The 13,334-nt window shown below is 47.3% G+C and overlaps 1 long non-coding RNA gene across 1 annotated transcript in view; it reads right to left on the bottom strand.

Annotated features, from left to right (window-relative positions):
• Positions 1–5,362: 5,362 nt before the first annotated feature.
• LOC141986779 (uncharacterized) overlaps positions 5,363–13,334 on the bottom strand; it is a 28,757-nt gene continuing 20,785 nt past the window's right edge. The window contains exons 5-6 of the long non-coding RNA XR_012639358.1: positions 9,549–9,739; positions 5,363–5,652 (exon numbers count right to left, since the gene is read on the bottom strand). This is a non-coding gene — a long non-coding RNA (uncharacterized LOC141986779). The remainder of the gene's footprint in view (positions 5,653–9,548; positions 9,740–13,334) is intronic.

The following is a 13,334-nucleotide window of genomic DNA, read 5'->3' as shown; positions in this document are numbered from 1 at the left end:
TGTGGTGCAGCATTCTAGGGAACGAATTCTAAAATTCTCCCACACTTTCCCATATATGGGGATAATTCTAGCAGACATCTCACTGCTAAGGGTAAGCAGGGAAACAAGGGTACATCTACTCCATTCTTGTGGCTTCTGCCGTGCTCCCTGTGCTGCTCACCTGTGTGCCGCTTTGGTCCCTGCACAAGTGATTGCCAAATGGCGTGGGAAAGTGTCCTACAATGGGGGAAGGAACAAAGCTGTTCTGCCACGGATCCTTTGGTAGAGGATTACCCAGTATCTCCAGGAAAGTTTCCTGGAGGTACGTCTCTGGAGTATTCCCATGAGATGTTGGCATGCATCAACACCCTGCTCCACTGTACTGATTAGCTACAGAGGGAAATCTCTAGCTCACAGAAACACAGCCAGCCTCCCACATTTCTATTCCCTGAACCCACCACTGCACTACACAAGCCACAGCCACTTACCAGGAGTCTCATCTCCTGCTTCTTGCTTGCCGGAGAGCAATTGCTGAGACTGGCTAGACACCTCTGGAGTGGAGAACAGTTCCTGGCTGCCTGCCCCACCGGGTGACCCCGCAAGGAGCTCCACATCCTCATCCAACTCCACCTCTTCATCAAAAACTTTGTCCTCTGAGTTAGGTCCTCTTTCTGTCGCCTCCGTGCCCTCCGAAGTATCCACGGGGGTCTTGGCGATGGAGGTGGGGTTGTCACTGAGAAAAACATCCAGCTCCTTTTAGAACCGGCAGGTCTTAGGTGAAGCAGCTGAGCAATGGTTTGCCTCCCTTGCCTTACGGTACGCCTGCCTCAGCTCCTTTATCTTCACTCTGCAGTGCAGCTTGTCCCGATCATAGCCCTTTTCGCACAAGCCTTGAGAAATCTGCCCATAGGTATCCCAATTCCTGTGGCTCAAGCACAGCTGGGACTGCACAGCCTCCTCTCCCCATATACTGAGCAGATCCAACAGCTCTGCAGCGGTCCAAGCGGGAGAGCATTTGCTGCGATAACCCGCTATGGTCACCTGGGAAGATGAGGTGAGACCTCTTCACGCCAAGCAACCAGGAAATGGAATTTCAAATATTCCTGGGGCTTATAAGGGGGAGGGAAGGATGGTTTTTTATCTGGTTGCAGGGCAGTGGAGTTCAAATTGCTGTCCAGAGCGGTCAGGATGGGCACTGTGGGACACCTCCTGGAGGCCAATTAAAGCAATGAAATGAAATGTGGTGTCTACAGTCGCACTTTGTTGATAAAAATGTAGAGGAAAAAGATGTAAATCTCTTGTGAGATGTATTTTGTTGCCAAAACCAGGCATTCTCCCGACAAAATTCACCTTGTAGTGTGTACGCACTCACTGTTTGGGTCGACAAACGGCAGCTTTGGCAACAAAACTTGGTAGTGTAGACGAGGCCTTGGTTTCATATAGCACATTTTATACTCAGCATCTTAGTAAATACTTACTGAGAGTAGAGTGACTTGGTGGGCAGTGGAGCAACCAATAGGCACTTGCCTCATGTAGCCTGTTGCCCCCATGTAGCCTGTTTTATTGAGAAAAGGGAAGGTTGGCCAGGATACCACCGTTTTCTCTTGAATCCTACTGTTTTTGAAAAGTGCCTTAGGATCTTCAACTTCCTCCTGGATAGCAAAGAGATAGGCAGAAATACACTTGGGATTGTTCTTTTCCCACCTGCTTAGGATGTGAAGAATAGCACTATTGGCAAGAAGAAAAGAGAAACTGATATCTCTATTCCTTGCACTTTGTGCATAAAGTGGTGAGATTTGTGAAGGTCCTTAGTTTCCATGGGAGTTTATTCCACAGTCTTGGACTGCCCCCAGAGAAAGTTTTTTGTCCTGCACAGATGAGCTTTACTCTTATTGTTGAGAGTTCCATTGTGCCAGAGAAGCAGTTTGTTGACTCCAGTCTTTGTCCTTAAGTTTTAGACAATCTGTTATATATCCTGAGCCCCAGGCAATGGAGCATTTTGAAGATAAGTACAGAGACCTTGAACTTTGAGATTCTATGGTAAGCCAGTGTAAAGAGGAAAGGACGGGTCTTGGTATGTTTGTGGTAGTGTGTGTTGCTAAGGAGACATGCTTCAACATACTGTACTAGTTGGAGTTCTCTGAGTACAGAAGGCTTCATGTCCAGCTATACTGCATCACCGTCATCCAGCCAAGAAGTGATGAATGCACGAATAACTGATGCCAGGTCATCTGAACAAGCCAGGATGAGACAGAGTTTCCTAGCCAAGCTGAGATGGTAGAAAGCTTATTCCTCTCTACATATATTTTAAAAGGTAATGGAAAGATACCATAATTGAGAGTGAGAAAGGAACAGAGGTTCGTAAACTGCCCTGTTGGAAGAACAATTAATTGGACAATCTTTCACTATCAGCTCTTCCTCTTTTGGCCCTCAATAATTTTGGAAAAGAAAATATCCAGAGAACAAGCCAAATCTATACTCCAGTACAAAGGTGGGCAAACTATGGCCCATGGGCCACATCCAGCCCACAGGACCCTCCTGCCTGGCCCGAGTTCCTGGCCCGGGAGGCTCGTCCCCGGCCCCTCCCCTGCTGTTCCCCCTCCCCTGCAGCCTCAGCGCACCGCGTCGCTGGCGCAATGCTCTGGGCGGCTGGGCAACGTAGTTACAGAGCTGTGGCATGAGCCGGTGGTCTGGGTGGCATGGCTGTAGCGCCACCAGCCACCGGTGCTCCAGGCAGTGCAGTAAGGGGGCAGGAAGGGTTGAATAGAGGGCAGGGGAGTTTGGGGGTGGTGGTCAGGGGTCGGGACAGTCAGAGGGCGGGGAACAGGGTGGTTGGATGGGGCAGGGGTCCCGGGGTAGGGGGGCAGTCAGGAATGAGACGGGGGGGGTTGGATGGGGTGACGGGGCAGTCAGGGGACAGGGAGCAGGGGGTGGCGGAAGGGGCAGGAGTCCTATGGGGGGCCATCAGGGGACAGGGAGGGTTGGATGGGGCAGGAGTCCTGGGGGAGCCGTCAGGGGGGCGAGAAGTGGATAGGAGGCCGGGGCCAGGCCATGCCTGGCTGTTTGGGGAGACATAGCCTCCCCTAACTGGCCCTCCATACAATTTTGGAAACCTGATGTGGCCCTCAGGCCAAAACGTTTGCCCGCCCCTGCTCCAGTATCTACCCCTACCTGCAGTTTCACATTTCTAACTTTCCCTTTCTCTTTGACATCAGGATATCCCCTCATTTTATTAAGCTAAGGCCTGGTTTACATTTAAAATTTAGGTCAAACATAAGTACGTTACTCAGAGGTGTGAAAAATCCGTATCTCTGACGTATCTATACTGACCTAACTCCTGACGTAGGTGCAACTAGGCTGCCGGAAGAATGCATCTCTTGATGTAGTCTGTCTGCACTGTGGGGCTATGCTGGCATAGCTATCGTTTTGTAGCTAAGCCAGTACAGTATAGGTTTTGCAGTGTACACATGGCCTATGCGTGTCAATAAATTAAATTGTCACCTTTCCTCTAAAGCCCTCTCTTCTGACCCTGACAGCATGCAGGATAAATCTGTTTTAAAGCATTTAAATCACTGTGACACAAGTCACAAAATGAGTGAAAAATAGTGCTGCAATTTCAGTTTACTGCACATGGTATTCAGAGCTTCACAACAGATTTTCCTTCTGTTCTTCCCAGTGATATGTTCTCATGCTAGCTCTTAGCATATGGATATTAATGTTATGCTGAGGGCTGCATTAAAATGCCCTTCATTTGGGATCAATGTAAGAAACAATCAAGCTCCATTATGGAATAGATAGCTGAAACAATAGGAGCCCCCAAAACACGAAAGCCATGCAGAGCTGGTCAGACACTGAGCTATGTGGGGGGAAGGGTTTCACTGGTTATTGTTTGTTAGAGCTGGGCATGGGAGAGAGGGAGAGAGTGTAGACACATGCATAAACACCACTACAGGAGAAAGACGGCAACAAGGTAGCACCAGACACAACCACAGAAGCATTGGTAGCAGGACACTGAGAAAAAGTTGAGAGAATTTTTGGGCTAAGTGCTGGCTGGAATGGGGCTCGGAACTATGAGCAAACAAACTGTCCCCTGTTGTTTGAGTCCAACTGTGTTCTGGGAGGCAGGACTTTGTATATTCTTTGTAAATAAACAGGATTGCATCAAAGAAATATCTGACTCCACATCAATTTCTCCTCATAACAGAAACCATCCTCAAGACTCCAAAACCTGGCTAACCCCTGAGGTCAAAAAGAACAACATTAATATATTATTGACAAAGAATGAAGGGCACTTATAGGTTTTGATTTCTGCCCCTATGTTACCCTTTGATTCTTGGTGATGAATAAATGACACAGTCTTTCAGGGAGGGAGCATAAGGCTCATGGGTGTGCACCATACACACACATTTAAAGAGCAGGTTAGATAAACACCTGTCAGGGATGATCTAGATAATACTTAGTACTGCCATGAGTGCGAGGGACTGGACTAGATGACCTCCCTTCCAGTCCTATGATTCTATGTAAGGGGATTAATGGTTTGGTTTTTGGTGGGAGAAAAGTCTCCTCCTGACTCCTCTTTCTTAGCAGACAAAGTAAGTGCTCTGCAGCCAATCAATACTCTACTTCAAAATTATCCTGCCTTAGACTCCTAAATCATTTGCTAATGCAAAGGCTTTTATAAATTTTCATAGGCACTCCACTGAACTTCAGGCTTTTATGGATTTTCAGAAACACTTTATTTCATTAGAAAAACTGTTTGTTCTTTCAGTTTCCTTCTCTTACACCATAAAGTACACACCTGCTTTTTTCTCACTGTTGCAGTTCCCAGCTCATAGTTTCTAGCTTTGCTTTGTTTACATTGTTGACCATTTGAGAGGCAACAGATCTGGGGAGTTTGCAGTGGGGGAAATTTCCTCTGGGAAAAGAAATGGGTGACAGAGTCTGGGTATTTTCTAGTGTTCATTGTTTATTTACAAAATAAACCCAAGTCCTACTTACTATGAACAGAAAGTAACAACTGCAGAAACTGCACACAGACAAAAAAATGCCTTGACAGTATACTTTTCATTCACATTGTAATCATGATGTCTAATCAGCCCACACCTAACCCTGTGTGTCTTTCTTTTGTACATTTTTTTTTTGTACATTTCAGGTTGTTTCCTGAAATGGGCACACACAAACAGGGGCAATTACCTCTGAGCATTCAAAAAATCAGAAAAACAGACCAAGACGAAATGTTTGAAATCAAATCAAATTTCATGATTAAGCTATAGTTGAGATATTTGAATCTGTGTGATTTTTGAATGTATAGGGTTGGCAATACTACTGTGCAAATAAGAAAACAATACAATGGACAGAAAATAACCCAAACGAGTGTCTCAATAACTGTGTGTAGATATAGATAAATTTATGAACAGAACTATATGATGGGATCGCCTGCAACAGCATGGGACTGGACTTGTTGACCCAGGAAGTCCCTACCAGCCCTGCATCCTTTGTTCCTAATTCACTTGTAGGAACACCAGTTAAAAACCAGTGAATTCAGCTCAGTTGCCAAGGAACAGCTCCCTCTTCTGTCTCCCTTGATCTCTGTTTTTATGTTTAGCACAAAAAACATTCAGTTCCTTTCTCCTTCCTGAGCCCTTGACTGCTTTTGTCCATCGTGTCAGTAGCCTATAAAAGCATGACCAAACAGGATGTCAAAGCAGTGACTGATGAACTGTGGGATGATAGGAAAAGAGTTATTTGCCATGTTGAGGTTTATTGCACCCAAGCTTGCTTTCTTGTTATCCTGGTCCACAAAAAAATGTCTCCAGCTAAACAGAAGCAGCGAAAGTGTGAATTTTAGTCCCTCCTCAATCTCATTCACCTCAGTGAGAAGAAAATTTCAATTTCTGTTCTGTCTACATTGTATTGTAGAACCAAATTTGTAACCAGTTAGCAAGATGGCTTACATCCACACAACAGGATTAACTCTCAATTAGAAATTACATGCAATGTCGTAGCTGTGTTGGTCCCAGGATATTAGAGAGACAATGTGGGTAAGGTAGTATCTTTTATTGGCCACTCCGAGTATATTTCTGAGACCTGAAGAAGAGCTCTGTATAAGCTCAAAAGCTTGTCTCCCTCACCAACAGAAGTTGGTCCCACCTTGTCTCTCCAATTAGTAACTGTGACAATTAAGTGTTAATCAGCCTTGCCAGTTGCCAGGGGCTACAGGTTTGTATAATTTTTGGTGGTGCCCAGAATGGGTCCAAGTCCTACCGCCCCCCAATACCTGCCTAAGGCTCTGGGAGGGAGTTTGGGTGCAGGAGGGGGTTTGGGGTGCAGGCTCTAGGAGGTAGTTTTGGTGCAGGAGGGGTGTGGGCTCTGGGATGGAGTTTGGGTGCTGGGTGGAGGCTCTGGGCCGGGATGCTGGCTCTGGGAGAGAGTTTGGGTGCGGGAGGGGTGCGGGCTCTGGGCTGGGACAGAGGTTTGGGGTGTGGGAGGAGGTGCAGGGCATGGGGCTGGGCCAGGAATTAGGAGTTTGGGGTGCAGAGGGCAGGCTGCCCCGGGGCTAGGGCAGGAGGCCAGAGGGGACTCCCCCCAGCCCTCTCCCCGCCAGCAGCAGTGAGTTGCGGGGTAGAGGGGCCCCTCCCCGACTCAACACTCACCCAAGCCCTCCCAGGCTGCTACTCAGGAGGTCCAGCCAGGATACCCCCCCGGAGTCAACTCAGAATCGCCTACTGGGGCAGCGGGGGCTTCCATGTGCCTCCTCCCTCTGCAGGTGCAGCAGCCCCTTCAGTCTGCCCCTGGCACTGCTCCCTTGTAGCCGGCAGTGAGGTAGCGCAGCATGGAGCAGCTGCCCGCTGCCCAGGGCAGGCGGGGATGCTTGGGGTAGGGGCATGTGGGAGCAGCAGGCAGGGGCCACTCTGGGGGAGGAATGTGGGGGCAGCAGGCGGGGCCGGGGGAGAGACCCAGCCCTGACTATTGGTAGAGTTGGGCCCCCCAGGCCCTGAATTTGCTGGAGCCCAGGCACCACAGGCCCATACAACTTGCCGCTCCTGCCAGTTGCCTATATTGCCACATGGTTCTTTTCCTCTAGTCGTATCATAACACAGTTGTTCTGCAGTGCAGACAACGCGCTGAACCATGTTTGTGTAACAAAGTTGGCTGGTCATTCTGCTTCCCAACTCTTTTAGCTGTAGGATATCTCCAAGTGCATTGCCTTGCCAGGGCCGGCTCTAGGTTTTTTGCCGTCCCAAGCTCCGAGAGCACAACTGCACAAGCAAAAACAAAAAGGTGATGGGGGTCAGCCAAAATGCCACCCCTGGAATTGTGCTGCCCCAAACACTTGCTTGCTTTGCTAGTGCCTAGAGCCGGTCCTGTGCCTTGCTGTTTTTAGTATGGCTCTGTGTGCATTGTCCTCTGAAACAGTATGCCCAGATTTTCACAGTATACACTAATGCACAAAATGGTAGATGTGGAATATAAACACTTGACACAAGACTGTATTGTGGGAAAAGCTGCTCAGTAGACACAACTTAGCTGTGTTTGTTGTAACCAGAGCAGATGTGCGTGTTGCAACCTAATTACAAAAACATCTTAGCCCAAAAGATGTAGTCAATTGTTTTGCAAAGTACAGTCTTATCAAATTTAGGAGTGAAAGTCCTATGCATGGGTCTTTTACTTTGCTAACTGACGTAGTAGAGACTCTTAAATGTTGCTTTGCTGAACCAATTTGGCCATTTTTATAAAACAAAACAACGTGAACAACCAAAATCCCCTACAATACTCTAGAGTAACTGCTGCAAACACTGCAGTTATTCTATGATAGTGGTTTGGACTATTACTGTAAAATACTGTAGTATTTTTCTGTAAAGGTACTACGGTACCTACTTCTCCCACTCTAGAGCAATGATTTAAATGAGTTATTTTGAACAAATATGTGAGTGATTATTTCCAGGGGGAAAAAGCCTTCATCTATTCAACAATATGTTTCACAGATTTCACAATTTCCCCCTGGGCTCCACTACTCAGCAAAGCTTCTCTTTAAAAAAAACCCACATGCAAAACCAATTATAGCATACAAAAAGTCTATTTAAGTAGTTTTGCCTTTCAGACATTAAGGAAATGAATGTTATAAGGAATAACGAGGAAGAGGGTGTGCAGTGACCTGCAGAGGAGAGAAGATCTCATATAGGGATGACACACTGGACCTAAAAAATGCCCTCTACATTCTACTGCCATCCTTCATTCACACTCTTGAGGACCACTTGGAGCCACAGAAAACCCGGCAATCCAGGTCAGATGCAACACAAAAGTATCCATAGCCCACTTATTCCTGCCCTATTGAGTGGGCAGATCTTTCCCCACACATCCCACCAGCCCTTGGAGACTTGGGGTGTCTTCACTGCAGAGTTAACTCGAGTTGACTACACTTGAGTTACTTCTCTCCAGTTAGCCTAGCTCAAGTAAGGGTGGCCACACTGTGAAGTAACACTTGACTTCTGTATCCACACTAGTGCTGCATTCACTAAAGTTTCCAGGGACATATTCCATGGTTTATTGTGCTGAAGTAAGCTGAACCACTCAATTTCTTTCCCAGTGAATTGTAGAAAAACTTGTTTGTCCTTTCTGGGCATACAGGGGAAATTGTGGGAAGGCACTGGAGGACTAGCAACACTTGAATGGAGCCAGCCTACGTCCGCACTGCAGAATGGAGCTGATAAGTTGTGGTAATTCAAACTTTAGCCTACACTTCCTGACAGGCCAGACAACTCAAATTTAAAAAGCACTACCACACAGAAGTTCAGAGTTTTTGTGTGTGGACAGGATTCAAGGAAGGAGCAACACTCGGGTTATAATTCAAATTAACTTTGCAGTGAAAACAAACCCATAGAGCAGTAGCAGTCTGGGGTGGGAAATCAACCCCTGGAGGGTCCAACCCTGATTGCAGAGCAGCAAGATCAAAGAAGTAGACTGGAACCAATGGAACCATAAAAGTTCAAAAGCATTTATGTGCAAATCTTTGTGGGCTCATGGCTGTTTCTTCACAGGGGCAGAGTTATATGAAAATAAGGGGGAGGAGCAAGCCAGCTGCCTCCATAAGCAAAGGAGAAGGACAGGAAACATCATTAAACCCTGTGACAGGTTTCAATTGGTCCACCAAGCCCCTAGGGGGCGATGGAGAGCCATGGTCCCACAGGCAGGCCTTAGCCACACCTTTCAGGCGCTGGGGAATTAGCGGAAAAGGCGCACCGGCACGAGTCTGCAGCGCGCCCCCTCAAGCCCCGGGGCGCGCCGGCACAAGTCTGCAGCGTGCCCCCTCGAGCCCCGGGGCGCGCCGGCACGAGTCTGCAGCGCGCCCCCTCGAGCCCCGGGGCGCGCCGGCACGAGTCTGCTACCCAAGGCAGGTTGGCCGGGGTAGAGGAACGCAGGCCCACCCAACTCCACTGCGTTCCAGCCCAGAGCCCTGACAGTGGCGGGAGGAGAAGGTCCCGCCGCTGGGTCAGCGGGGGGCCATCCGCACCCCGCCGACCAAATACACCCACCACACGGTGCAGTTCTGCCCCTGGGCTACTTCCTACCTGGTCTCTCAAGTGTGCCTCTCTGGTCCCTCCAGCTTGTCCGGGCGTTCAGCTGCTGGCAGCTCCAGCTCCCCCTCTGTGTCAGGCTCACGCTGGCCCAGGTTACAGCCTGGCCCCTCCAGGTCCTCCAGGTACTCAGCAGCTGGCAGTCCTGGTCGCCACAGGCCTTCCTCCCAGGTCGGCAGCAGGATCTGGAGGGAGCAGCCTGTGTCTGTCTCTCTCCCTGGTGCTCCTCTCACTGGGCAAAGGGCCCCGCCCTTTGTACTTCCTGTCCCACCCCTCCCCTTCCGGGGATTGGCGGAAGCTTGGTCTGGCCCCACCCACTCAGGCTGAGAGGGTGGCTCTTTACCCTCTGGTTCGGAGGGAAACCACCCTGGCTCCCTACAAACCCCAATCCTTTGAAGATTAATGCACCTCTGCACATTGACTTCAGTAGGACTATTTTTACACACTCTGCACATTGACTTCAGTAGGACTATTCACAGTCCATAAAGTTAAGCAAGTGTGTAAGTATTTTTTGGAGTGGGACTTTAGATACTCCAGCCCCTAGAGGGACTACCAGTAACTACCCAGGTGCTATCTGCGGGAAAAGAATATGCAGAAGATTGGAGGGATGAGGACCAGCCAACAGGGAAGCATGTGCATGGAAATCTGGGGAAAAAACAGAATAGATGGGAGTAAGATTTAAATGAAGAGCATAAACCATTTGTTTCAAATGAACAAAACATTTATCCTATTAGTCATCTTAAAATTCTTGACTAATTTCCTATTCTGATTTTTCCTTGCAGGCAATTGCTGCAGTTGTCATAGGCATGCTGATCGTGAATGGGACTGTGTTTGGATAGTAGAATGGGAATTGGTCAGTGAGACAATCTCTGTTCAGATGTGGCTCACACTATTAAAAAAATGGAGAATCTCTGAACTGAAGTAGATCCTCAATGGACATTAAACTGCCCACTCTCTGTGAAAATTATGGATACCTTGCCCTCTACTGAAGTAAGTACCCATGAGTCTCAAGAGGTTTAGCTACTTCAGAGAAGTACAATTCAGCTTTTTAAAAATATGTTCCCTTCAGCCATTGTGTTGTATTGCTGTGCAGTGTTAAGGAGTTTTTGTATTCTACTGTAGAGGACAGTGCATTTCATTAAGGGATAAAGTGATCCCTTTCTATTTCAATGGTGGATGTAATGATAATATAGTTTATGTGAAAGTTTTTAAAGTGCCTCAGGATGTAGGGCATATATAAATTTAATAGATTACTAATTTTCTAAAAACTACCCACATGCTTGTTTTCAAGAGTAGATGCAAAACCACAGAAACCACCATATCCCTCCCTCTCTTTCATACATAAAATAAACAAACACACAGTCAAAAAAGTCTTAACACTCTGAAAGCTGCCCCCAGATGTACTTAAATGTATATGGAGGTGTGGGGGGGGCGGGGGGCGGGGGGATTCTAGCAGAATAGTCCCACAGAGGAAAACATTCACAGTGTTATAATCCCTGTGAAAGTAAGAATAGTTTGTTGAAACTGTAAAGAGAAATATTGCAGAAAGTATTTAGGAGAGAAATAGCGTGTGGATTTAGTGAGAGATCATAATGTCTCCTCACATTATATTCTTACTGTTGGTGACGGCAAAAGTGAGGGCAAAAATCATCCCTTTAAAGGATTCTTCTGCAGAGCAATGTAAAGTGTTGAAACGATCTTTCATCAAGGAGAGAGTCAGGAATTTCAGACTAAAGCAATGTTGTTGGATAAACTACATGCTCCATAATTTGCACTGACAACTTTTGGAGCAGAGGATGTAGTAGCTGGGTAGATCAGATGACATATTTATACAATGCCTCTCTTTTAAATTTTCTGTCTTAGACTTCCAAAGGTGCCCTGTTCACCTTTTAACTGCCTTTACACTACCTCTTTTCCCACCTCTCCCCTCATGCAGTTCAAATGCATGCATGCTTATAGCACATTCTTTGTATCAAATACACTATTATATGTATTGTCTTCCTCTTAAAGGGTCAGCTCAGGGTTGCACTGTAATTTAATACACACATGAGAATTCTCACTTGAATTCAACAGTTTGTATATGTATAATGTTCAAGTTAGATCAGGTTTTAACGTCTGGTTATACTTCAGCAGATTTGCATTAAGCTGCTGACTCCAAGTGCTTTCAACTCTTTGGTGATGTTTTATATTGAATAATGCATATAAAGTAATTTAAAAAAAAGACAGGCTAGACAAAGCCCATTAAGATTTAGTACTATTAAATGGCTTCTTCCTAATCTCAGAGTTAGATTGTGTTTTTAATTTGCCCTCTGTAAGGCATGGCACATAGATGTACCACCCCAGGAGCAGCCCAGGGAAGCAATTTTGCATCTCTTTTTTGCATGCTACCCCCTTGCTTCTGTGGGGTTATAATCTACTACAGAACCCTACCCTATAGCATAATCAGTTGGTGCGCAGATCCATTGACCACCCTTCCTGTGTAGGAGGGCATAGCACGTGTGGAGCAGTCACTCCCCAGAATAGCATCAGCATGAAAGGGAAAGCCCAGCCTCCATGCCCTCTGATTAATTAGTGGGTGGGCAGAGAGGGGAGCCAGCCCAAATCCCCAGTTCAGTAAGGGACTGGGAGAAAATCCCACCCCTGAGTTCCTGCTGCTGGTCCTCCTTCCTTTCACTGGAAGGGAGGAATGTAACACCATAGCAGAAATCTGTAGCCCTGATTGGCAAGAGTTCTGGTTGGATAGAGAGGTGGCAGGAAATCCTGCCCCTAACTTCCTGTTAAAAGCTCTCTGGGACTTGGGTGAAGAATTCACAGGCAACCAGAGAGGATGTGTGGGTGTGGCAGCAATGGCTGCTGAGACACTGCAGAGCGTCTGAGCCCAGGTCCAGGGCACAAACTCAGGGAGCAGCCTGAGTGGGTGGCCTTGGTGAGCCAGCACTATGCTGCATGTGAAGATTGGCCAAGAGCCAAGAGGGAAGGAGACTAGCCAAGAGCCCAGAGGGAAGGATTGGTGACGGAGAAGCTGATACTGGGGGGACACTGAGGCTGTTTGTTTGCTGATCAAGGTGCCTTGCTGATAAAGCTGAGTGAGACTAATAATGGTGTTGGCATCACTTGAGGATGAATTCTTGGCTCCTCACAGGCTGTAGGAGGGGGTCTCCACACCAAGGCAAAGGGTGGAGTTCTGGAACCAACTACTGGCAGGGGAAGCCTCTGCCCCACAGGCTATGCTCATGGGGTGTGATTGTAGTTGGAGAGTGGTGGTATGAGTCCCCCATGCCCTGACTGTGAAATGTATCCAGTCCCCTCAACCCTCCTCCCATGTGTTATTTCTGACCTTCCACTTTGATGGTGTACATCTCTATACCTCTCCCCTATTGTCCCTTTCACTCCCCAATGTTTCATCTCTTTTCCCTTACCTTCTCTCCCACCTCTGGTGTCCCACCCTCTATGTTGTTGCAGGAGAACAAGAGTATATTGAATACCACTTTCTGACATTAAGGGAAGGACAGTGGGGATATCACCGTGCCAGTGTTAGGTCTTAAGGATGGGTGACTGCCTCATTATTATTTAAACTAAACATCTGACCACCAATAATACAAACATAAAACTGACCACAAACATTTCTGTAGCTTTGGATATGTGCCTTCTCTCTCTGGCCAAAAGTTTCTTTGTTTCTGAACAGATCTTTCCACCTTTGGTAACCTACAGTTGCTACTGTGGAGCCTCAGCAGGTTTGTCTGTATGATAGGGTGGCTACCCCAGACAGCTGAACAAAAG

Source organism: Natator depressus, chromosome 4 (genome assembly GCF_965152275.1).
Source record: "Natator depressus isolate rNatDep1 chromosome 4, rNatDep2.hap1, whole genome shotgun sequence".
In the NCBI taxonomy this organism is placed as follows: domain Eukaryota; kingdom Metazoa; phylum Chordata; order Testudines; family Cheloniidae; genus Natator; species Natator depressus.
Note: the sequence above shows the minus strand (reverse complement) of the source record. Positions and strands in the feature narration are given on the sequence as shown.